Source organism: Ranitomeya imitator, chromosome 3, assembly GCF_032444005.1.
Source record: "Ranitomeya imitator isolate aRanImi1 chromosome 3, aRanImi1.pri, whole genome shotgun sequence".
Classification (NCBI taxonomy): Eukaryota; Metazoa; Chordata; class Amphibia; order Anura; family Dendrobatidae; genus Ranitomeya; species Ranitomeya imitator.
This window is the reverse complement of record NC_091284.1, coordinates 322,019,739-322,042,694: the sequence shown is the minus strand read 5'-3', so window position 1 is coordinate 322,042,694 and position 22,956 is coordinate 322,019,739.

The window sequence follows — 22,956 nt, the reverse complement described above, 5'->3', positions numbered from 1 at the left end:
TGAAAGGGTCTAAGTGTCTCTTTGGGGTGCAGAAAGTCTCTTTTTTGGGCTTCATTTTTTCTCCTTCGTCTATAGAGATGGATCCGGTTAAAGTTCAGGCTATTCATGATTGGATTCAGCCCACATCCGTGAAGAGCCTTTAGAAATTTTTGGGTTTTGCAAATTTTTATCGCCGTTTCATTGCAAATTTTTCCAGCGTGGTTAAACCCTTGACCGATTTGACGAAGAAGGGCGCTGATGTGGCGAATTGGTCCTCTGTGGCTGTCTCTGCCTTTCAGGAGCTTAAACGTCGATTTACTTCTGCTCCAGTGTTGCGCCAACCGGATGTTTCTCTTCCGTTTCAGGTTGAGGTTGACGCTTCTGAGATTGGGGCAGGGGCCGTTTTGTCTCAGAGGGATCCTGTTGGTTCCTTAATGAAACTGTGTGCCTTCTTTTCCCGTAAGTTTTCACCTGCTGAACGCAATTATGATGTCGGCAATCGGGAGTTGTTGGCTATGAAGTGGGCGTTTGAGGAGTGGCAACATTGGCTTGAGGGAGCTAAGCACCGTATTGTGGTCTTGACCTATCATAAGAATTTGATTTACCTCGAGTCTGCTAAACGGCTGAATCCTAGACAGGCTCGATGGTCCTTGTTTTTTTTCGCATTTTGATTTCGTGGTCTCGTACCTTCCGGGTTCTAAGAATATTAAGGCTGATGCCCTCTCTAGGAGTTTTTTGCCTGATTCTCCTGAGGTCTTAGAGCCGGTCGGTATTCTGAAAGAGGGGGTGGTCCTTTCTGCCATTTCCCCTGATTTACGACGGGTTCTTCAGGAATTTCAGGTTGACAAACCTGACCGCTGTCCTGTGGGGAAATTGTTTGTTCCTGACAGATGGACTAGTAGAGTGATTTCTGAGGTTCACTGTTCCGTGTTGGCCGGTCATCCTGGCATTTTTGGTACCAGAGATTTGGTTGGTAGGTCCTTTTGGTGGCCTTCATTGTCACATGATGTGCGTTCTTTTGTGCAGTCCTGTGGGACTTGTGCGCGGGCCAAGCCTTGTTGCTCCCGTGCTAGTGGGTTGCTTTTGCCATTGCCAGTCCCTGAGAGGCCCTGGACGCATATTTCGATGGATTTTATTTCTGATCTTCCGGTCTCCCAGAAGATGTCTGTTATCTGGGTTGTTTGTGACCGGTTCTCTAAAATGGTTCATTTGGTGCCCTTACCTAAATTGCCTTCCTCTTCTGATTTGCTTCCGTTGTTCTTTCAGCATGTGGTTTGTTTGCATGGTATTCCGGAGAATATTGTTTCCGACAGAGGTTCCCAGTTTGTTTCTAGGTTTTGGCGGGCCTTTTGTGCTAGGCTGGGCATTGATTTGTCTTTTTCTTCTGCATTTCATCCTCAGACAAATGGCCTGACCGAGCGTACTAATCAGACCTTGGAGACTTATTTGAGATGCTTTGTGTCTGCTGATCAGGATGATTGGGTGGCTTTCTTGCCGTTGGCCGAGTTTGCCCTAAATAATCGGGCTAGTTCTGCTACCTTGGTTTCGCCTTTCTTTTGTAATTTTGGTTTTCATCCTCGTTTTTCTTCTGGGCAGGTTGAGCCTTCTGACTGTCCTGGTGTGGATTCTGTGGTGGACAGGTTGCAGCAGATTTGGGCTCATGTGGTGGACAAGTTGGTGTTGTCTCCAGAGGAGGCTCAACGTTTTACTAATCGTCGTCGGTGTGTTGGTTCCCGGCTCCGGGTTGGGGATCTGGTCTGGTTGTCTTCCCGTCATGTTCCTATGAAGGTTTCTTCTCCTAAGTTTAAACCTCGGTTTATTGGTCCTTATAGGATTTCTGAGATTATTAATCCGGTGTCTTTTCGACTGGCGCTTCCGGCCTCTTTTGCTATCCATAATGTCTTCCATAGATCTTTGTTGCGAAAATATGTGGAGCTCGTTGTTCTCTCTGCTGGTCCTCCGGCCCCTGTGTTGGTTGATGGGGAGTTGGAATATGTTGTTGAGAAGATTTTGGATTCCCGTTTTTTGAGGCGGAAGCTTCAGTACATGGTCAGGAAGGGTTATGGCCAGGAGGATAATTCTTGAGTTTTTGCCTCTAATGTCAATGCTGCTGATTTGGTCCATGCCTTTCATCTGGCTCGTCCTGATCGTCCTGGGGGCCCTGGTGCGGTCAGAGCACATACAGTGATCTGACAATAACCCAAAATCATAGAACGAGCCCTGAGACGTGGGAACTCTGCAGACCGCAATCCCTAATCCTCTCCAAACAACACTAGAGGCAGCCGTGGATTGCGCCTAACTCTGCCTATGCAACTCGGCACAGCCTGAGAAACTAACTAGCCTGAAGATAGAAAATAAGCCTACCTTGCCTCAGAGAAATACCCCAAAGGAAAAGGCAGCCCCCCACATATAATGACTGTGAGTTAAGATGAAAAGACAAACGTAGAGATGAAATAGATTCAGCAAAGTGAGGCCCGACTTTCTTAACAGATCGAGGATAGAAAAGGTAACTTTGCGGTCTACACAAAACCCTAAAGAAAACCACGCAAAGGGGGCAAAAAGACCCTCCGTACCGAACTAACGGCACGGAGGTACACCCTTTGCGTCCCAGAGCTTCCAGCAACAAATAAGACAAGCTGGACAGAAAAAATAGCAAACAAATAGCAAAGAAGAAATTAGCTATGCAGAGCAGCAGGCCACAGGAATGATCCAGGGAAAAGCAAGTCCAACACTGGAACATTGACAGGAAGCCAGGATCAAAGCATTAGGTGGCGTTAAGTAGAGAAGCACCTAACGACCTCACCAGATCACCTGAGGGAGGAAACTCAGAAGCCGCAGTACCACTTCCCTCCACCAACAGAAGCTCACAGAGAGAATCAGCCGAAGTACCACTTGTGACCACAGGAGGGAGCTCTGCCACAGAATTCACAACAGTACCCCCCTTGAGGAGGGGTCACCGAACCCTCACCAGAGCCCCCAGGCCGACCAGGATGAGCCACATGAAAGGCACGAACAAGATCGGGAGCATGGACATCAGAGGCAAAAACCCAGGAATTATCTTCCTGAGCATAACCCTTCCATTTAACCAGATACTGCAGTTTCCGTCTAGAAACACGAGAATCCAAAATCTTCTCCACAATATACTCCAATTCCCCCTCCACCAAAACTGGGGCAGGAGGATCAACAGATGGAACCATAGGTGCCACGTATCTCCGCAACAATGACCTATGGAATACGTTATGTATGGAAAAAGAATCTGGAAGGGTCAGACGAAAAGACACAGGATTAAGAACCTCAGAAATCCTATACGGACCAATGAAACGAGGTTTAAACTTAGGAGAGGAAACCTTCATAGGAATATGACGAGAAGATAACCAAACCAGATCCCCAACACGAAGTCGGGGACCCACACGGCGTCTGCGATTAGCGAAACGTTGAGCCTTCTCCTGGGACAAGGTCAAATTGTCCACTACATGAGTCCAAATCTGCTGCAACCTGTCCACCACAGTATCCACACCAGGAAAGTCCGAAGACTCAACCTGTCCTGAAGAGAAACGAGGATGGAACCCAGAATTGCAGAAAAATGGCGAAACCAAGGTAGCCGAGCTGGCCCGATTATTAAGGGCGAACTCAGCCAAAGGCAAAAAGGACACCCAGTCATCCTGATCGGCAGAAACAAAGCATCTCAGATATGTTTCCAAGGTCTGATTGGTTCGTTCGGTCTGGCCATTAGTCTGAGGACGGAAAGCCGAGGAAAAAGACAAGTCAATGCCCATCCTACCACAAAAGGCTCGCCAAAACCTTGAAACAAACTGGGAACCTCTGTCAGAAACGATATTCTCTGGAATGCCATGTAAACGAACCACATGCTGGAAGAACAATGGCACCAAATCAGAGGAGGAAGGCAATTTAGACAAGGGTACCAGATGGAACATCTTAGAAAAGCGATCACAAACCACCCAAATGACTGACATCTTTTGAGAAACAGGAAGATCAGAAATAAAATCCATAGAGATATGTGTCCAAGGCCTCTTCAGGACCGGCAAGGGCAAAAGCAACCCACTGGCACGAGAACAGCAGGGCTTAGCCCGAGCACAAATCCCACAGGACTGCACAAAAGCACGCACATCCCGCGACAGACGGCCACCAAAAGGATCTAGCCACTAACTCTCTGGTACCAAAGATTCCAGGATGACCAGCCAACACCGAACAATGAACCTCAGAGATAACTTTATTGGTCCACCTATCAGGGACAAACAGTCTCTCCGCTGGACAGCGATCAGGTTTATTAGCCTGAAATTTTTGCAGCACCCGCCGCAAATCAGGGGAGATGGCAGACACAACTACTCCTTCCTTGAGGATACCCGCCGGCTCAGACAAACCCGGAGAGTCGGGCACAAAACTCCTAGACAGAGCATCCGCCTTCACATTTTTAGAGCCCGGAAGGTACGAAATCACAAAGTCAAAACGGGCAAAAAACAGCGACCAACGAGCCTGTCTAGGATTCAACCGCTTAGCAGACTCAAGATAAGTCAAGTTCTTATGATCAGTCAATACCACCACGCGATGCTTAGCTCCTTCAAGCCAATGACGCCACTCCTCGAATGCCCACTTCATGGCCAGCAACTCTCGGTTGCCCACATCATAATTTCGCTCAGCAGGCGAAAACTTCCTGGAAAAAAAAGCGCATGGTTTCATCACTGAGCAATCAGAACCTCTCTGCGACAAAACAGCCCCTGCTCCAATCTCAGAAGCATCAACCTCGACCTGGAACGGAAGAGAAACATCTGGTTGACACAACACAGGGGCAGAAGAAAAACGACGCTTCAAGTCTTGAAAAGCTTCCACAGCAGCAGAAGACCAATTGACCAAATCAGCACCCTTCCTGGTCAAATCGGTCAATGGTTTGGCAATACTAGAAAAATTGCAGATGAAGCGACGATAAAAATTAGCAAAGCCCAGGAACTTTTGCAGACTTTTCAGAGATGTCGGCTGAGTCCAATCATGGATTGCTTGGACCTTAACAGGATCCATCTCGATAGTAGAAGGGGAAAAGATGAACCCCAAAAATGAAACCTTCTGCACACCAAAGAGACACTTTGATCCCTTCACAAACAAAGAATTAGCACGCAGGACCTGAAAAACTGTTCTGACCTGCTTCACATGAAACTCCCAATCATCCGAGAAGATCAAAATGTCATCCAAGTACACAATCAGGAATTTATCCAGGTACTCTCGGAAGATGTCATGCATAAAGGACTGAAACACTGATGGAGCATTGGAAAGTCCGAATGGCATCACTAGATACTCAAAATGACCCTCGGGCGTATTAAATGCAGTTTTCCATTCATCTCCTCGCCTGATTCACACCAGATTATACGCACCACGAAGATCTATCTTGGTGAACCAACTAGCCCCCTTAATCCGAGCAAACAAATCAGATAACATTGGCAAGGGGTACTGAAATTTAACCGTGATCTTATTTAGAAGGTGGTAATCTATACAAGGTCTCAGCGAACCATCCTTCTTGGCTACAAAAAAGAACCCTGCTCCTAATGGTGACGATGACGGGCGAATATGCCCCTTCTCCAGGGATTCCTTCACATAACTGCGCATAGCGGCGTGCTCAGGCACGGATAAATTAAACAGTCGACCTTTTGGGAATTTACTACCAGGAATCAAATTGATAGCACAATCACAATCCCTATGCGGAGGTAGGGCATCAGACTTGGGCTCATCAAATACATCCCGGTAATCAGACAAGAACTCTGGAACCTCAGAAGGGGTGGATGACGAAATTAACAGAAATGGAACATCACCATGTACCCCCTGACAACCCCAGCTGGACACCGACATGAATTTCCAATCTAATACTGGATTATGGGCTTGTAGCCATGGCAACCCCAACACGACCACATCATGCAGATTATGCAACACCAGAAAGCGAATAACCTCCTGATGTGCAGGAGCCATGCACATGGTCAGCTGGGTCCAGTATTGAGGCTTATTCTTGGCCAAAGGCGTGGCATCAATTCCTCTCAATGGAATAGGACACTGCAAGGGCTCTAAGAGAAACCCACAACCCTTAGCATACTCCAAGTCCATCAAATTCAGGGCAGCGCCTGAATCCACAAATGCCATGACAGAATACGATGACAAAGAGCAGATCAAGGTAACGGACAGAAGAAATTTTGACTGTACCGTACCAATGGTGGCAGACCTAGCGAACCGCTTAGTGCGCTTAGGACAATCAGAGATAGCATGAGTGGAATCACCACAGTAGAAACACAGCCCATTCAGACGTCTGTGTTCTTGCCGTTTAACTCTGGTCAAAGTCCTATCGCACTGCATAGGCTCAGGTTTAAGCTCAGGTAATACCGCCAAATGGTGCACAGATTTACGCTCACGCAAGCGTCGACCGATCTGAATGGCCAAAGACATAGACTCATTCAAACCAGCAGGCATAGGAAATCCCACCATGACATCCTTAAGGGCTTCAGAGAGACCCTTTCTGAACATAGCTGCCAGCGCAGATTCATTCCATTGAGTGAGCACGGACCACTTTCTAAATTTCTGACAATATACCTCTATCTCATCCTGACCCTGACAAAGAGCCAGCAAATTTTTCTCTGCCTGATCTGTTGTGAATTCTGTGGCTGAGTTCACTTCTGTGGTCACAAGTGGTATTGCAGTCTCTGGGCTTCCTCCCTCAGGTGTTTTGGTGAGCTCGTTGGCTGCCTTGCTATTTAGCTCCACCTGAGTCTGTCTTCCTTGCTCCTTGTCAATGTTCCAGTGTTGGATCTGAGCTACTGCATCTTTCCTTGGGCCTGCTGCTCTGCTAGATAAGTGCTTCTAGTTTGTTTTCTGTTTTTTCTGTCCAGTTTGCTATTAACTTTTGCTGGAAGCTCTGAGAAGCAAAGGGGTGCACCGCCGTGCTGTTAGTTCGGCACGGTGGGTCTTTTTGCCCCTTTGCGTGGTTTTCGTTTTAGGGTTTTTTGTAGACTGCATAGTTCTCTTTGCTATCCTCGCTCTGTCTAGAATATCGGGCCTCACTTTGCTGAATCTATTTCATTCCTACGTTTGTCTTTTCATCTTGCTAACAGTCATTATATGTGGGAGGCTGCCTATTCCTTTGGGGTATTTCTCTGAGGTAAGTCAGGCTTGTATTTCTATCTTCAGGCTAGTCAGCTCCTCAGGCAGTGCCGAGTTGCATAGGTAGTGATAGGCGCAATCCACTGCTGCTTATAGTTGTGTGAGGATAGATCAGGTACTGCAGTCTACAGAGATTCCACGTCTCAGAGCTCGTCCTATTGTTTTTGGTTATTGCCAGATCTCTGTATGTGCGCTGATTACTGCACGCTGTGTTGCCTGATTGCCAGCCATAACAGTACAAGGAGCCACACCAATGATTCCCAATAGAGGGAAAAAAGAAATCCTGACATCATTTTTTTTTCTTAGCTCTGTCTTCAGTCTTTTTTTTCCCCTAGACATTAGAGTGCTTCAGGACACAGCTGTGGACATGGATATTCAGGCTCTGTGCTCCTCAATGGATAATCTCGTTGTAAATGTACAAAAGATTCAAGATACTATTGATCAGAAATCGATGCTAGAACCAAGAATTCCGATTCCTGATTTGTTTTTTGGTGACAGAACTAAGTTCCTGAGCTTCAGAAATAATTGTAAGCTATTTTTGGCCTTGAAACCTCATTCTTCTGGTAATCCTATTCAACAGGTTTTGATTATTATTTCTTTTTTGCGCGGCGACCCACAGGACTGGGCGTTTTCTCTTGCACCAGGAGATTCTGCATTGAGTAATGTTGATGCATTTTTCCAGGCGCTGGGATTGCTTTACGATGAGCCTAATTCAGTGGATCAGGCTGAGAAAAATCTGCTGGCTTTATGCCAGGGTCAGGATGATGTAGAAGTATATTGTCAGAAATTTAGGAAGTGGTCAGTACTCACTCTGTGGAATGAATCTGCACTAGCGGCTTTGTTCAGAAAGGGTCTCTCTGAAGCTCTTAAGGATGTAATGGTGGGATTTCCTATGCCTGCTGGTTTGAATGAGTCTATGTCCTTGGCCATTCAGATCGGTCGTCGCTTGCGCGAGCGTAAATCTGTGCACCATCTGGCGGTATTGTCTGAGAGTAAACCTGAGCCTATGCAGTGCGACAGGACTATGACTAAAGTAGAACGGCAAGAACACAGACGTCTGAACAGACTGTGTTTCTATTGTGGTGATTCTACTCATGCTATTTCTAATTGTCCTAAACGCACTAGGCGGTTCGATAGCTCTGCCGTTATTGGTACTGTACAGTCCAAATTCCTTTTGTCCATTACCTTAATGTGCTCTTTGTCATCGTATTCTGTCATGGCGTTTGTGGATTCAGGCGCTGCCCTGAATCTGATGGATTTGGATTATGCTAAACGTTGTGGATTTTTCTTGGAGCCTTTGCGGTGTCCTATTCCGTTGAGAGGAATTGATGCTACACCTTTGGCCAAGAATAAGCCTCAGTACTGGGCCCAGCTGACCATGTGCATGGCTCCTGCACATCAGGAAGTTATTCGCTTTCTGGTACTGCATAATTTGCATGATGTGGTCGTGTTGGGGTTGCCATGGCTACAAACCCATAATCCAGTATTGGATTGGAACTCTATGTCGGTAACCAGCTGGGGTTGTCAGGGAGTACATGGTGATGTTCCATTTTTGTCTATTTCGTCATCCATTCCTTCTGACATCCCAGAGTTCTTGTCTGACTTTCAGGATGTATTTGAAGAGTCCAAGTCTGATGCCCTACCTCCGCATAGGAATTGTGATTGTGCTATCGATTTGATTCCTGGTAGTAAATTCCCTAAGGGTCGTTTATTTAATTTGTCCGTACCTGAACACACCGCTATGCGCAGTTATGTGAAGGAGTCCCTGGAGAAGGGACATATTCGCCCATCGTCGTCACCATTGGGAGCAGGGTTCTTTTTTGTAGCCAAGAAGGATGGTTCGCTAAGACCGTGTATTGATTACCGCCTTCTTAATAAGATCACTGTTAAGTTTCAGTATCCCTTGCCATTGATTTCTGACTTGTTTGCTCGGATTAAGGGGGCTAGTTGGTTTACTAAGATTGATCTTCGTGGTGCGTATAATCTGGTGAGAATCAGGCAGGGAGATGAATGGAAAACGGCATTTAATACGCCCGAGGGTCATTTTGAGTATCTGGTGATGCCGTTCGGACTTGCCAATGCTCCATCTGTTTTTCAGTCTTTTATGCATGACATTTTCCGTGAGTATCTGGATAAATTCTTGATTGTTTACTTGGATGACATTTTGATCTTCTCAGATGATTGGGAGTCTCATGTGAAGCAAGTCAGAATGGTTTTCCAGGTACTGCGTGCTAATTCCTTGTTCGTGAAGGGATCAAAGTGTCTCTTCGGTGTGCAGAAAGTTTCATTTTTGGGGTTCATCTTTTCCCCTTCTACTATCGAGATGGATCCGGTTAAGGTTCAGGCCATCCAGGATTGGACTCAGCCGACATCTCTAAAAAGTCTGCAGAAATTCCTGGGCTTTGCTAATTTTTATCGTCGCTTCATCTGTAATTTTTCTAGCATTGCCAGACCATTGACCGATTTGACCAAGAAGGGTGCTGATTTGGTTAATTGGTCTTCTGCTGCCGTGGAAGCTTTTCAGGAGTTGAAGCGTCGTTTTTGCTGTGCCCCTGTGTTGTGTCAACCTGATGTTTCTCTTCCGTTCCAGGTCGAGGTTGATGCTTCTGAGATTGGTGCAGGGGCGGTTTTGTCACAGAGAGGTTCTGGTTGCTCAGTGTTCAAACCATGTGCTTTCTTTTCCAGGAAATTTTCTGCTGCTGAGCGTAATTATGATGTGGGCAACCGAGAGTTGCTGGCCATGAAGTGGGCATTCGAGGAGTGGCGTCATTGGCTTGAGGGTGCTAAGCATCGCGTGGTGGTATTGACTGATCATAAGAACCTTACTTATCTTGAGTCTGCCAAGCGCTTGAATCCTAGACAGGCCCGTTGGTCGTTATTTTTTGCTCGTTTTGATTTTGTGATTTCATACCTTCCGGGCTCTAAAAATGTGAAGGCGGATGCTCTGTCTAGGAGTTTTGTGCCCGACTCTCCGGGGTTATCTGAGCCGGCGAGTATCCTCAAGGAAGGAGTCATTGTGTCTGCCATCTCCCCTGATTTGCGGAGAGTGTTGCAGAAATTTCAGGCTAATAAACCTGATCGTTGTCCGGCCGAGAAACTGTTCGTCCCTGATAGGTGGACTAGTAAAGTTATCTCTGAACTTCATTGTTCGGTGCTGGCCGGTCATCCAGGAATCTTTGGTACCAGGGAGTTGGTTGCTAGATCCTTCTGGTGGCCATCTCTGTCACGGGATGTGCGTGCTTTTGTGCAGTCCTGTGGAATTTGTGCTAGGGCTAAGCCCTGCTGTTCACGTGCCAGTGGGTTGCTTTTGCCCTTGCCGGTCCCGAAGAGGCCTTGGACACATATTTCGATGGATTTCATTTCTGACCTTCCCGTTTCTCAAAAAATGTCGGTCATTTGGGTGGTCTGTGATCGCTTTTCTAAAATGGTCCATCTGGTGCCCTTGGTTAAATTGCCTTCCTCCTCTGATTTGGTGCCTTTGTTCTTCCAGCATGTGGTTCGTTTACATGGCATTCCTGAGAATATTGTTTCTGACAGAGGTTCCCAGTTTGTCTCGAGGTTCTGGCGAGCCTTTTGTGGTAGGATGGGCATTGACCTATCTTTCTCCTCGGCCTTCCATCCTCAGACTAATGGCCAGACCGAACGAACCAATCAGACCTTGGAAACATATCTGAGATGTTTTGTTTCCGCTGACCAGGATGATTGGGTGTCATTTTTGCCGTTGGCTGAGTTCGCCCTTAATAATCGGGCCAGCTCGGCTACCTTGGTCTCTCCATTTTTCTGCAATTCTGGGTTCCATCCTCGTTTCTCTTCAGGACAGGTTGAGTCTTCGGACTGTCCTGGTGTGGATTCTGTGGTGGACAGGTTGCAGCAGATCTGGACTCAGGTAGTGGACAATTTGACCTTGTCCCAGGAGAAGGATCAGCTTTTCGCTAATCGCAGACGCCGTGTGGGACCCCGACTTCGTGTTGGGGATCTGGTTTGGTTATCTTCTCGTCATATTCCTATGAAGGTTTCCTCTCCTAAATTTAAACCTCGTTTTATTGGTCCGTATAGGATTTCTGAGATTCTCAATCCGGTGTCTTTTCGTCTGACCCTCCCAGACTCCTTTTCCATACATAATGTATTCCATAGGTCGTTGTTGAGGAGATACGTGGCACCTATGGTTCCATCTGTGGAGCCTCCTGCCCCTGTTTTGGTGGAGGGGGAATTGGAGTATATTGTGGAGAAGATTTTGGATTCTCGTGTCTCTAGACGGAAACTCCAGTATCTGGTCAAATGGAAGGGTTATGCTCAGGAAGATAATTCCTGGGTTTTTGCCTCTGATGTCCATGCCCCAGATCTTGTTCGTGCCTTTCATGTGGCTCATCCTGGTCGGCCTGGGGGTTCTGGTGAGGGTTCGGTGACCCCTCCTCAAGGGGGGGGTACTGTTGTGAATTCTGTGGCTGAGTTCACTTCTGTGGTCACAAGTGGTATTGCAGTCTCTGGGCTTCCTCCCTCAGGTGTTTTGGTGAGCTCGTTGGCTGCCTTGCTATTTAGCTCCACCTGAGTCTGTCTTCCTTGCTCCTTGTCAATGTTCCAGTGTTGGATCTGAGCTACTGCATCTTTCCTTGGGCCTGCTGCTCTGCTAGATAAGTGCTTCTAGTTTGTTTTCTGTTTTTTTCTGTCCAGTTTGCTATTAACTTTTGCTGGAAGCTCTGAGAAGCAAAGGGGTGCACCGCCGTGCTGTTAGTTCGGCACGGTGGGTCTTTTTGCCCCTTTGCGTGGTTTTCGTTTTAGGGTTTTTTGTAGACTGCATAGTTCTCTTTGCTATCCTCGCTCTGTCTAGAATATCGGGCCTCACTTTGCTGAATCTATTTCATTCCTACGTTTGTCTTTTCATCTTGCTAACAGTCATTATATGTGGGGGGCTGCCTATTCCTTTGGGGTATTTCTCTGAGGTAAGTCAGGCTTGTATTTCTATCTTCAGGCTAGTCAGCTCCTCAGGCAGTGCCGAGTTGCATAGGTAGTGATAGGCGCAATCCACTGCTGCTTATAGTTGTGTGAGGATAGATCAGGTACTGCAGTCTACAGAGATTCCACGTCTCAGAGCTCGTCCTATTGTTTTTGGTTATTGCCAGATCTCTGTATGTGCGCTGATTACTGCACGCTGTGTTGCCTGATTGCCAGCCATAACACTGATCCACTGAATTAGGTTCATCGTACAGCAATCCGAGCGCCAGGAAAAACGCATCGATATTACTCAATGCAGGATGTTATGTTTGCTAATGACAGGTGTTATGAAGGCAATCCAGAAACACAGTGTGCTTAGCGATCAGAGCGCACACAGTGATCTAACAAATACCCAAAAATACAAGAACGAGCTCTGAGACGTGGAAACTCTGTAGATTGCACACCTGATCCTATCCTAAACACAACTAAAAGCGGCTGTGGATTGCGCCTAACAACTACCCAGGCAACTCGGCACAGCCTAAGAAACTAGCCAGCCTGAAGATAGAAAAATAGGCCTGACTTGCCCCAGAGAAATTCCCCAAAGGAAAAGGCAGCCCCCCACATATAATGACTGTGAGTAAGACGAAAAGACAAAACGTAGGGATGAAATAGATTCAGCAAAGTGGGGCCCGATATTCTAGGACAAAGCGAGGACAGTAAAGCGAACTTTGCAGTCTACAAAAAACCCTAAAGCAAAGCCACGCAAAGGGGGCAAAAAAAACCCACCGTGCCGAACCAACGGCACGGCGGTACACCCTTTGCGTCTCAGAGCTTCCAGCAAAACAAAAGACAAGCTGGACAGAAAAAAAGCAACAAAAAAGCAAAAAGCACCTAGCCATACAGAGCAGCAGGTCACAGGAACAATCAGGAGAAGCTCAGATCCAACACTGAAACATTGACAAGGAGCAAGGATAGCAGCATCAGGCGGAGTTAAGTAATGAAGCAGTTAACGAGCTCACCAGAACACCTGAGGGAGGAAGCTCAGAAGCTGCAGTACCACTTGTGACCACAGGAGTGAATTCAGCCACCGAATTCACAACAGCAGGATCTCCTGGCGCAAGAGAAAATGCCCAGTCCTGAGGGTCGCCGTGCAAAAAAGAAATAACAATCAAAACCTGTTGAAGTGGATCACCAGAGGAGCGAGGTTTCAAGGCCAGAAATAATTTACAATTATTTTTGAAACTCAGAAACTTAGTTCTATCTCCAAAAAACAAATCAGGAATAGGAATTCTTGGTTCCAACATAGCTTTCTGATCAATAGTGTCTTGAATCTTTTGTACTCTTGCCGAGAGCTGATCCACAAATGAAGACAGATTTCTATTGTCCATCGCTACACCTGTGTACTGAACCACCCAAATGTCTAGGGGAAAAAAAAAGCAAAACACAGTGCAAAGAAAAAAAAATGGTCTCAGAACTTCTTTTTTCCCTCTATTGAGAATCATTAGTACTTTTGGCTTCCTGTACTGTTATGAAAGGCAATTTAGTACTACAATGGACATAGCGGTCAGAGCACATACAGTGATCTGACAATAACCCAAAATCATAGAACGAGCCCTGAGACGTGGGAACTTGTTGTGAATTCTGTGGCTGAGTTCACTTCTGTGGTCACAAGTGGTATTGCAGTCTCTGGGCTTCCTCCCTCAGGTGTTTTGGTGAGCTCGTTGGCTGCCTTGCTATTTAGCTCCACCTGAGTCTGTCTTCCTTGCTCCTTGTCAATGTTCCAGTGTTGGATCTGAGCTACTGCATCTTTCCTTGGGCCTGCTGCTCTGCTAGATAAGTGCTTCTAGTTTGTTTTCTGTTTTTTTCTGTCCAGCTTGCTATTGTCTTTTGCTGGAAGCTCTGAGAAGCAGAGGGGTGCACCGCCGTGCTGTTAGTTCGGCACGGTGGGTCTTTTTGCCCCTTTGCGTGGTTTTCGTTTTAGGGTTTTTTGTAGACTGCATAGTTCTCTTGCTATCCTCGCTCTGTCTAGAATATCGGGCCTCACTTTGCTGAATCTATTTCATTCCTACGTTTGTCTTTTCATCTTGCTAACAGTCATTATATGTGGGGGGCTGCCTATTCCTTTGGGGTATTTCTCTGAGGTAAGTCAGGCTTGTATTTCTATCTTCAGGCTAGTCAGCTCCTCAGGCAGTGCCGAGTTGCATAGGTAGTTGTTAGGCGCAATCCACTGCTGCTTATAGTTGTGTGAGGATAGATCAGGTTCTGCAGTCTACAGAGATTCCACGTCTCAGAGCTCGTCCTATTGTTTTTGGTTATTGCCAGATCTCTGTATGTGCGCTGATTACTGCACGCTGTGTTGCCTGATTGCCAGCCATAACAGTACAAGGAGCCACACCAATGATTCCCAATAGAGGGAAAAAAGAAATCCTGACATCATTTTTTTTTCTTAGCTCTGTCTTCAGTCTTTTTTTTCCCCTAGACATTAGAGTGCTTCAGGACACAGCTGTGGACATGGATATTCAGGCTCTGTGCTCCTCAATGGATAATCTCGTTGTAAATGTACAAAAGATTCAAGATACTATTGATCAGAAATCGATGCTAGAACCAAGAATTCCGATTCCTGATTTGTTTTTTGGTGACAGAACTAAGTTCCTGAGCTTCAGAAATAATTGTAAGCTATTTTTGGCCTTGAAACCTCATTCTTCTGGTAATCCTATTCAACAGGTTTTGATTATTATTTCTTTTTTGCGCGGCGACCCACAGGACTGGGCGTTTTCTCTTGCACCAGGAGATTCTGCATTGAGTAATGTTGATGCATTTTTCCTGGCGCTCGGATTGCTTTACGATGAGCCTAATTCAGTGGATCAGGCTGAGAAAAATCTGCTGGCTTTATGCCAGGGTCAGGATGATGTAGAAGTATATTGTCAGAAATTTAGGAAATGGTCAGTACTCACTCTGTGGAATGAATCTGCACTAGCGGCTTTGTTCAGAAAGGGTCTCTCTGAAGCTCTTAAGGATGTAATGGTGGGATTTCCTATGCCTGCTGGTTTGAATGAGTCTATGTCCTTGGCCATTCAGATCGGTCGTCGCTTGCGCGAGCGTAAATCTGTGCACCATCTGGCGGTACTGCCTGAGAGTAAACCTGAGCCTATGCAGTGCGACAGGACTATGACTAAAGTAGAACGGCAAGAACACAGACGTCTGAACAGACTGTGTTTCTATTGTGGTGATTCTACTCATGCTATTTCTAATTGTCCTAAACGCACTAGGCGGTTCGATAGCTCTGCCGTTATTGGTACTGTACAGTCCAAATTCCTTTTGTCCATTACCTTAATGTGCTCTTTGTCATCGTATTCTGTCATGGCGTTTGTGGATTCAGGCGCTGCCCTGAATCTGATGGATTTGGATTATGCTAAACGTTGTGGATTTTTCTTGGAGCCTTTGCGGTGTCCTATTCCGTTGAGAGGAATTGATGCTACACCTTTGGCCAAGAATAAGCCTCAGTACTGGGCCCAGCTGACCATGTGCATGGCTCCTGCACATCAGGAAGTTATTCGCTTTCTGGTACTGCATAATTTGCATGATGTGGTCGTGTTGGGGTTGCCATGGCTACAAACCCATAATCCAGTATTGGATTGGAACTCTATGTCGGTAACCAGCTGGGGTTGTCAGGGAGTACATGGTGATGTTCCATTTTTGTCTATTTCGTCATCCATTCCTTCTGACATCCCAGAGTTCTTGTCGGACTTTCAGGATGTATTTGAAGAGTCCAAGTCTGATGCCCTACCTCCGCATAGGAATTGTGATTGTGCTATCGATTTGATTCCTGGTAGTAAATTCCCTAAGGGTCGTTTATTTAATTTGTCCGTACCTGAACACACCGCTATGCGCAGTTATGTGAAGGAGTCCCTGGAGAAGGGACATATTCGCCCATCGTCGTCACCATTGGGAGCAGGGTTCTTTTTTGTAGCCAAGAAGGATGGTTCGCTAAGACCGTGTATTGATTACCGCCTTCTTAATAAGATCACTGTTAAGTTTCAGTATCCCTTGCCATTGATTTCTGACTTGTTTGCTCGGATTAAGGGGGCTAGTTGGTTTACTAAGATTGATCTTCGTGGTGCGTATAATCTGGTGAGAATCAGGCAGGGAGATGAATGGAAAACGGCATTTAATACGCCCGAGGGTCATTTTGAGTATCTGGTGATGCCGTTCGGACTTGCCAATGCTCCATCTGTTTTTCAGTCTTTTATGCATGACATTTTCCGTGAGTATCTGGATAAATTCTTGATTGTTTACTTGGATGACATTTTGATCTTCTCAGATGATTGGGAGTCTCATGTGAAGCAAGTCAGAATGGTTTTCCAGGTACTGCGTGCTAATTCCTTGTTCGTGAAGGGATCAAAGTGTCTCTTCGGTGTGCAGAAAGTTTCATTTTTGGGGTTCATCTTTTCCCCTTCTACTATCGAGATGGATCCGGTTAAGGTTCAGGCCATCCAGGATTGGACTCAGCCGACATCTCTAAAAAGTCTGCAGAAATTCCTGGGCTTTGCTAATTTTTATCGTCGCTTCATCTGTAATTTTTCTAGCATTGCCAGACCATTGACCGATTTGACCAAGAAGGGTGCTGATTTGGTTAATTGGTCTTCTGCTGCCGTGGAAGCTTTTCAGGAGTTGAAGCGTCGTTTTTGCTGTGCCCCTGTGTTGTGTCAACCTGATGTTTCTCTTCCGTTCCAGGTCGAGGTTGATGCTTCTGAGATTGGTGCAGGGGCGGTTTTGTCACAGAGAGGTTCTGGTTGCTCAGTGTTCAAACCATGTGCTTTCTTTTCCAGGAAATTTTCTGCTGCTGAGCGTAATTATGATGTGGGCAACCGAGAGTTGCTGGCCATGAAGTGGGCATTCGAGGAGTGGCGTCATTGGCTTGAGGGTGCTAAGCATCGCGTGGTGGTATTGACTGATCATAAGAACTTGACTTATCTCGAGTCTGCCAAGCGCTTGAATCCTAGACAGGCCCGTTGGTCGTTATTTTTTGCTCGTTTTGATTTTGTGATTTCATACCTTCCGGGCTCTAAAAATGTGAAGGCGGATGCTCTGTCTAGGAGTTTTGTGCCCGACTCTCCGGGGTTATCTGAGCCGGCGAGTATCCTCAAGGAAGGAGTCATTGTGTCTGCCATCTCCCCTGATTTGCGGAGAGTGTTGCAGAAATTTCAGGCTAATAAACCTGATCGTTGTCCGGCCGAGAAACTGTTCGTCCCTGATAGGTGGACTAGTAAAGTTATCTCTGAACTTCATTGTTCGGTGCTGGCCGGTCATCCAGGAATCTTTGGTACCAGGGAGTTGGTTGCTAGATCCTTCTGGTGGCCATCTCTGTCACGGGATGTGCGTGCTTTTGTGCAGTCCTGTGGAATTTGTGCTAGGGCTAAGCCCTGCTGTTCACGTGCCAGTGGGTTGCTTTTGCCCTTGCCGGTCCCGAAGAGGCCTTGGACACATATTTCGATGGATTTCATTTCTGACCTTCCCGTTTCTCAAAAAATGTCGGTCATTTGGGTGGTCTGTGATCGCTTTTCTAAAATGGTCCATCTGGTGCCCTTGGTTAAATTGCCTTCCTCCTCTGATTTGGTGCCTTTGTTCTTCCAGCATGTGGTTCGTTTACATGGCATTCCTGAGAATATTGTTTCTGACAGAGGTTCCCAGTTTGTCTCGAGGTTCTGGCGAGCCTTTTGTGGTAGGATGGGCATTGACCTATCTTTCTCCTCGGCCTTCCATCCTCAGACTAATGGCCAGACCGAACGAACCAATCAGACCTTGGAAACATATCTGAGATGTTTTGTTTCCGCTGACCAGGATGATTGGGTGTCATTTTTGCCGTTGGCTGAGTTCGCCCTTAATAATCGGGCCAGCTCGGCTACCTTGGTCTCTCCATTTTTCTGCAATTCTGGGTTCCATCCTCGTTTCTCTTCAGGACAGGTTGAGTCTTCGGACTGTCCTGGTGTGGATTCTGTGGTGGACAGGTTGCAGCAGATCTGGACTCAGGTAGTGGACAATTTGACCTTGTCCCAGGAGAAGGCTCAGCTTTTCGCTAATCGCAGACGCCGTGTGGGACCCCGACTTCGTGTTGGGGATTTGGTTTGGTTATCTTCTCGTCATATTCCTATGAAGGTTTCCTCTCCTAAATTTAAACCTCGTTTTATTGGTCCGTATAGGATTTCTGAGATTCTCAATCCGGTGTCTTTTCGTCTGACCCTCCCAGACTCCTTTTCCATACATAATGTATTCCATAGGTCGTTGTTGAGGAGATACGTGGCACCTATGGTTCCATCTGTGGAGCCTCCTGCCCCTGTTTTGGTGGAGGGGGAATTGGAGTATATTGTGGAGAAGATTTTGGATTCTCGTGTCTCTAGACGGAAACTCCAGTATCTGGTCAAATGGAAGGGTTATGCTCAGGAAGATAATTCCTGGGTTTTTGCCTCTGATGTCCATGCCCCAGATCTTGTTCGTGCCTTTCATGTGGCTCATCCTGGTCGGCCTGGGGGTTCTGGTGAGGGTTCGGTGACCCCTCCTCAAGGGGGGGGTACTGTTGTGAATTCTGTGGCTGAGTTCACTTCTGTGGTCACAAGTGGTATTGCAGTCTCTGGGCTTCCTCCCTCAGGTGTTTTGGTGAGCTCGTTGGCTGCCTTGCTATTTAGCTCCACCTGAGTCTGTCTTCCTTGCTCCTTGTCAATGTTCCAGTGTTGGATCTGAGCTACTGCATCTTTCCTTGGGCCTGCTGCTCTGCTAGATAAGTGCTTCTAGTTTGTTTTCTGTTTTTTTCTGTCCAGCTTGCTATTGTCTTTTGCTGGAAGCTCTGAGAAGCAGAGGGGTGCACCGCCGTGCTGTTAGTTCGGCACGGTGGGTCTTTTTGCCCCTTTGCGTGGTTTTCGTTTTAGGGTTTTTTGTAGACTGCATAGTTCTCTTGCTATCCTCGCTCTGTCTAGAATATCGGGCCTCACTTTGCTGAATCTATTTCATTCCTACGTTTGTCTTTTCATCTTGCTAACAGTCATTATATGTGGGGGGCTGCCTATTCCTTTGGGGTATTTCTCTGAGGTAAGTCAGGCTTGTATTTCTATCTTCAGGCTAGTCAGCTCCTCAGGCAGTGCCGAGTTGCATAGGTAGTTGTTAGGCGCAATCCACTGCTGCTTATAGTTGTGTGAGGATAGATCAGGTTCTGCAGTCTACAGAGATTCCACGTCTCAGAGCTCGTCCTATTGTTTTTGGTTATTGCCAGATCTCTGTATGTGCGCTGATTACTGCACGCTGTGTTGCCTGATTGCCAGCCATAACAGGAACTCTGCAGACCGCAATCCCTAATCCTCTCCAAACAACACTAGAGGCAGCCGTGGATTGCGCCTAACTCTGCCTATGCAACTCGGCACAGCCTGAGAAACTAACTAGCCTGAAGATAGAAAATAAGCCTACCTTGCCTCAGAGAAATACCCCAAAGGAAAAGGCAGCCCCCACATATAATGACTGTGAGTTAAGATGAAAAGACAAACGTAGAGATGAAATAGATTCAGCAAAGTGAGGCCCGACTTTCTTAACAGATCGAGGATAGAAAAGGTAACTTTGCGGTCTACACAAAACCCTAAAGAAAACCACGCAAAGGGGGCAAAAAGACCCTCCGTACCGAACTAACGGCACGGAGGTACACCCTTTGCGTCCCAGAGCTTCCAGCAACAAATAAGACAAGCTGGACAGAAAAAATAGCAAACAAATAGCAAAGAAGAACTTAGCTATGCAGAGCAGCAGGCCACAGGAATGATCCAGGGAAAAGCAAGTCCAACACTGGAACATTGACAGGAAGCCAGGATCAAAGCATTAGGTGGAGTTAAGTAGAGAAGCACCTAACGACCTCACCAGATCACCTGAGGGAGGAAACTCAGAAGCCGCAGTACCACTTCCCTCCACCAACAGAAGCTCACAGAGAGAATCAGCCGAAGTACCACTTGTGACCACAGGAGGGAGCTCTGCCACAGAATTCACAACAGTCCTGGCCAGGTGTATCGAATAATTACAATTCTGACTGGGATATTTAGGTGTGCAGGATCCTTTAGCCCTTGCCAGTTGTCAATGTTTCTCTGGAAGTGTTGGATCTCTGCCTGGCCTCTCCTGCTTATCTGCCAGTTCAGCAAAGATAAGTGTCTGTTTCTTTTCCTGTGGCACACATGCAGTGTGCTTATTTTCAGTACTGTTCGTTTCTTTTTCTTTTGTCCAGATTAGACTGTGTCTGTGTTTTCTCAGTCTGGTTGGTTTCACTGGAGTTGCAGATATACGCTCCTACATCTTTAGTTAGATGTAGGAAGTTTTTTGTATATTCTGCTGTGGATTTTTTGAAGGGTTTTAATACTGACCGCACAGAACTCTGTCCTATCCTGTCCTATCTAGCTAGAGTGGCCTCCTGTGCTAAATCCTGTTTTTTCTGCCTGTGTATGTTTTTTCCTCTCCGACTCACCGCCAATATTTGTGGGGGGCTGTCTATCCTTTGGGGATTTTCTCTGAGGCAAGACAGTATTCCGATTTCCATCTTTAGGGTTATTTAGTCCTCCGGCTGTGACGAGGTGTCTAGGTGTGTTAGGTACACTCCACGGCTACTTCTAGTTGCGGTGTTAAGTTCAGGTTTGCGGTCAGTATAGTGGGCACTGTCTCCAGTGAAAGTTCTCATGCAGCTCCAAGGTCACCGGATCATAACAGAAAACCAGGGAGCGGAGAAGAATGAAGGAGAGGACATGCGTCTGCAGGAGGAGCGCGCCGCAGCGGGTTAGTATGAGCGGGGGCAGCGGCGGTGGTCCCAGCAGCAGGCATGGCCGCAGAAGGAGTGGCCATGACAGTACCTCTCCCCTTACTCCCCTCCTTTTTAAGACCAGACAGAAACCTGGATTAAATCTGAGGAGCTTGTATGTTCTCACGGGGCTCCCAAGACCTCTCTTTGGGACCAAAACCCTTCTAATCAACCAAAAAGAGAGTTTTACCTCGAGACTTTTTCATGGCAAGAATGTCCTTAACCTCAAAGACATCTGGGTCGGAGACAGGTAAAGGAGTTGGAGCAGGAGAAACATGAAACTGATTGAAGATGACTGGTTTCAAAAGGGAAACATGAAAAGAGTTAGGTATGCGAAGAGAAGTGGGCAATTTCAGTTTGTAAGCAACATCATTGATACGAGACAAAACCTTGAAAGGACCTACGTAACGTGGACCCAATTTATACGAGGGGATCTTTAAATGAATAAACCTGGAGGACAGCCACACCTTATCACCTGGCCGGTATAAGGGACGCTCCAGACGTCTCTTATCGGCATTACACCAATAGATTTCCTCACTCATATATTTGGGATCCCTTCAAATTATGTGAGCAACAAACAACAAGAGGATAAAGAAGGAGCACTGATCCAATGTATAAAAAATATTTCAACAACACATTTTATTGATAAATATAATACATATCATATAACAAATACAAAAAATATGGATACTTGACAGATGGGATAGTACATAGACCAATAGGTGCACGAAACACAGCTGTCACCATGTAAATGAGAGGAGGATAGTAGTATATAATAATAATAACTCCCTATGGAGCATGGGTGATGTAAGTATATCAAGATAAAATATCAATAAATATCAACCCAACGCTCCAAATGATAAACCTAACCTGCTATCCACTAAATATAATAATACCTAAGGTACAGCGGGCTGCATATATGGCTGTCACCATATAACACAAGTATGACACTCTATAAACCGTTAATTGGCCAGCCTCAATGCAAAAGGCAACCACAATAAATGCCACTATAATTAAACCATACCTGTAGACATGGTGCCAGAGGTGTGCGTGCACAAAACACCTCAACGCACGTTTCGCTGTCTGCTACAGCTTCGTCGGGATTTTGATTAACCGATTAACGGTTTATAGAGTGTCATACTTGTGTATGAGTGTCTTATAGAGTGTCTTGTTGTTTGTCTCTTATCGGCATGTCTCTTAATCCTGGCCTGTGCCCGTTCCAAGGCAATTTTGGTCTCCTGCCAGACCCTGGAGAACTCCTCAGACAGAAGATCAGCCGCTGGCACACCCGAGATGGGAAGTACTGGTAGAAGGATACCAGGATGTTGCCCATAGACGATGAAGAAGGGAGATTTGGAAGAAGACTCATTGATGTGGTTATTATACGCGAACTCAGCCCACGGAAGCAAATGAGACCAGTCATTTTTATGACCGTTGGAAAAATGATGGAGAAAGGTCATCAGTATTTGGTTTGTGCGCTCTGCTTGTCCATTGGTCTGAGGATGATAAGCTGTAGAGAAATCCAAGGTAACATTCATCAGTTTGCATAGAGCTCGCCAAAAACAAGACGTGAACTGAACTCCTCTATCAGAGACTATGTGCAACGGAAAACCGTTAATCCGGAAGATATGAGCAATGAAGATTCTCGCCAATTCAGGAGCGGAAGGTAATCCTGGCAAAGGGACGAAATGAGCCATCTTGGAGAATCGATCCACGACTACAAAAATGACCGTATGACCAGAGGACCGAGGAAGGTCGGTAATAAAATCCATAGCGATATGCTGCCAGGGAGCTGAAGGAACTGGAAGCGGATGTAGGAGACCGGAGGGCAGATGTCTGGGGATCTTGCTTTTTGCACAGGAAGGACATGAGGCGACAAACCTTCGAACATCCGGAAGAAGAGACGGCCACCAATAGTGGCGAGTGATGAGAGCGAGTGTCTTCTTGTATCCTACATGGCCTGCTAGTTTTGAGGCATGGCCCCAACGTAGGACTCGAGACCTTTTGTTCACCTGGACAAAGGTTTTACCTGGTGGTAAAGAAGACATGCTGACCGGGAGCCACAAGAATAATTTTGC